A 4,114-nucleotide genomic window follows, 5' to 3' on the forward strand; every position below is an offset into this window, starting at 1 on the left:
TTGTGAGTTCATTCATTTGATTTAACAAATCTCCTATGTGCCTGGCACAGTTCTAGGCACTGGGGATTCAGCAGTGATCAAATGAAATGAAAACTCCATCTTCATAAATATTACAATCCAGTCTTGATTCTTGTGGGAGGAAAACACACACACACACACACACACACACACACACACACACACACAAAACAAAAACAAAAAAAACAAACAAAAAAAACACAACAAAGTAAAATCATATAATCAATTATTATTTCTCATGCTATGGAGAAAAGTAAAACAACAAATGAAGAGAAGGAAAATGAGGATAAGGAGCCTAATTTTTAAAAAGTAGGTTAGAAGAGCCTGAATAAGGTGACATTTAAGAAAAGTTTTGAAGGAGAAAAGGAGCTAGCTGTATGCCTCCCTATAGCAAGAGCACTCCAGATGGTCCAACGAGCAATTGTAAAGGGTCTGTGGTCGAAGGATCAATTAGGGACTCTCCTGCCTCTTTCTGGGTCACGTGCACCTCAACAGCCTTTTCTAAGCCTCTCTGCAATACAAGGGTGTCAGCTGACCTGAGGGTGGCCCTATTGTATACAAAAGTCTCTTAAGCTTTCACAGTCTATACTTTGCTGGGTCTCTGAGGAGCCCAACCTCTATCCCCAGAAAGGCAGGATCCTAACCAGCCTGAAGCCTTCCTCAGCGCAGGGTCTTGGCAGAGCAGCGTGTGCTGCACAGAGGCAGGAGGCGAAGGGAAATGAGCAGTGGTTGACATGTTTTCTGAGGTCCAGCAGTCCAATGAGAGAAGAACCTACCCTTGGTCTTGATTCTTAGCTCATCCAAAGCCTAAAGGACACAAAAATCAAAGAAATTGTGATGAGTATCTTGGGTAGGATATGAGGTTTGGAGATATTTCCTAAAAGGGACAGAGAATACTTTGCTACTTTCCTAATTGTGTGGTGATTGTGCAGAAGGCTAAAAAGCATTATTTTTAAAAAGCATCTAAGCACATCCTATAGTTTTAAGATTATAGTGTCTTGTAACTGATTCATTGCTGTGGCTGGGATTCTTCTGTATCTTCTTCACTGTCAAGTTTACTTTAGGAAATCTCAAGGACAATAACACATAATTGAAAACTTGACGATTTCATCTTGAATACGTTCTTCAATGTCAGCATTTCCTCTTGTATCAGAAAGTTCATATATTTGTTGACTGAACAAATGCTTTGAATCAATAATCCATATTTTAATTTAAAATAAAATCTTAAATTATTTTTTTAAAGCATGGAGTCGGCTTATGATGAAGCAAAGGCTGCACAAATGCAGTGGAAGTGGTAGAAGTGTCCCGGCACCATCCCTGCTCCATGTGTGGAATCTTTAGTGTGAGACTATGCTGGGTGGAGAACCAAGTACCAGTGAGTTTACTGTAGTCCACGCTGTTGCCCTGTTCTGCAAACTGTATGGAAGGAAAGGGACCATAATTTGTCCAACTAAGGCAAATCCAAAAATGTTCCTCGCTTGGCGGGCTGAGCCTTTTTCAAGAAGAGGTACCCTTTCTCTTCAGAGGGCTATTCTGGGTCAGGCTCTGGGAGCAGCATCCTGAAACTGGACCAGAACACCAGCTGCATATGAAAATGATACTTTCTCTTACAACTTTATGCCTTTGAGGGAATCTGCTCTTGGGCAACCAGTACATGGGGGAAAATGGGTCAGAAGAGGATTTTGTTATGTAAAATAGGGGTTTCCCAACATTGGTACCTGGGTATGTATTCAGTATCTCTTATGTAGCTAAATGTTTAATCTTGGGACAAAACATGTCATAGGAATTTTAAAACATCTGAAAAGGAAGCTTAAATTTATATTACTTTTTTTTCTACTGTTCTTAAAGGACGTAAGTTCATATCTTAATGCTATTACCTAAGCTGTTCTGGCAAATATGTGCATTGCCTTTCTGTCATATTCAATTGAATTCATTATGAAATTTTCTAAACGTCTCATGTCTACAACATTGCTTTAAATAATAAATTATATCATTTTTAAAAATTCAATTTAAGAAACAAATTGACAGGCAATATTTCATACTTTCTTAATTATCAGGTAGCTGACTCATGAATTACAGATATGCCTTTTACTTATTTAAAAAAATCAAAGTGGAAAGCACAGTAGATTAGAATGGGCATTTGACACATTTATGGTTTGAAGTGGTTTACTATAATATTATCTTTTCATTGTTAGAAGAGCTTGTGGGAAGTTTTTATCTAGAAGCACATTACAATCACAACTGGCTGTCTTAAGGTGGCCTCATGCTTTTAATAGCTCACATTGCTTTCCTTTATTTATTTATTTATTTATTCATTTATTTATTTTTACTGGATATCTGTGAATTTTTCAATGTTTATTAAAGCATAAAAATAACTTTTAAAATATATATTTTTATTGATTTCAGAGAGGGGAGAAGAGGGAAAGAGATAGAAATATTAGTGACGAGAGAGAATCATTGATCAGCTGCATGCATATCCCTCCTCCATCTCCCCACACTGGGGATCACGGGGGTCAAGCCTGCAACCCCAGCATGTGCCCTGACCTGGAATCGAATCGTGACCTCTTGGTTCCTAGGTCAGTGCTCAACCATTGAGCCATGCCGGCCGGGCAAGCCCTATGTTTAAAGTTTAGTGCCCCAAAGAGAATTTCTGTCTGCCTGATGCCTGCCATTTTAAACTTAAAAATACAGTTCTCCTATGACACAGTAATGTGACATTTTTGTTGCAAACCTCAGTACTTGTGTATCTCTGTCTTTCTAGGAAATTCTTGGCCATTATTGACTTACATATTTTCCCTTTCCATTTTTTCCAATTCTGTTCTCCAGAATTTTAAGCTTTGGGCCTTTTAACTGTCTCCTACATGTATCTTAATTTGTCTTTCATGTCTCACCCATCATTACTTATTATTTTGTGATTTCATTTTATGTTACTTAATTTTAATCTTATAGTCAAATATTTTCAAGTCTATTTATTGAATATTATTTCAACAATTATATACATTACATATAAGTAAATACACATATATATGTCTACTTTTTCATTGTTTAGCATTCTTGTTTTATGGAAATAACTTACTTATTTATCTCTCTGACTATATGAAACATCTTTCTTTAAAATTTCTTCTAATTGTTCTATTAATAGTGTAGTTCTGTCATTTGTTGGTATTTTTATCTCTTCATAGTGTTGTTCTTCCTAAAATGTTAACTGCTTTCTCATTTCACAGTGGCCTTCTGCAACAAATATCTCCTTTGAGCCTCTCAGACTGGCATATGGGGAAGACCTTTGTCTATGGTTGCAACCTTAAGCTTATTGCTAGGTCTTCATATGTGCTTCATTCTTTTAGGAATATAGAAATCTCGATTCCTCAAGCAAGAGTTTTTCTTATTTAAAAAAAGAGTTTTCCTTATTGTTTTTAGTTATAGTTGTATAATTATTAATTCGATTTTAAATGTACATTTTATGACTCACTGGGGAATAAACTGAATTTACCATATACTCAACATGCTATGTAAAATCAGAAGTTGCAACAAGTGTCAAATTCTGGTACCCAATGACTTTTCAATAAGAATGGTAGAATTTCATTTTTGGGAGTCTCAGATCCAACTATTCTTAAGGGGAATCCCATTTTCCCACACATGTTTTCAATTAGAATGGATTTTCCATAAACCATCTTGGCCTCCCTTCACTTGCTCTGCAATTTAGGAAAGCATGGTGACTTATTGACTGGAAAATTCTGCTTTTGTATGTCCCAAATACTTGGGAGTGAGTCAACATCCAAAGAGAATGCCTTCTCTTCTGCTCCTTCAGATTGTAAATCTTATTTATTTTATGAAGTGAGGCCTAGCCAAGACCTGTTCAAGGAAGATGGGTAATATTTAGAAACTTCAAAGTCATCAATAGGTAACAACATTTATCCTTTGAAAATCATTAAGAGCACAACTATAGCAATCACTTTGGTGTCTTAGAGCTAATTATATTAAGTGAGCATTTGAAATAACACCTATCTCTAGGATATAGTGGCATTTTCATGAATTAACAATTCGCTTTCATATTGCCATAATGCAGAACCCAGTATCTAACAATAAGATAAAATAA

The sequence above is a fragment of the Myotis brandtii genome, unplaced genomic scaffold (assembly GCF_000412655.1).
Source record: "Myotis brandtii unplaced genomic scaffold, ASM41265v1 scaffold110, whole genome shotgun sequence".
NCBI classification, from domain to species: domain Eukaryota; kingdom Metazoa; phylum Chordata; class Mammalia; order Chiroptera; family Vespertilionidae; genus Myotis; species Myotis brandtii.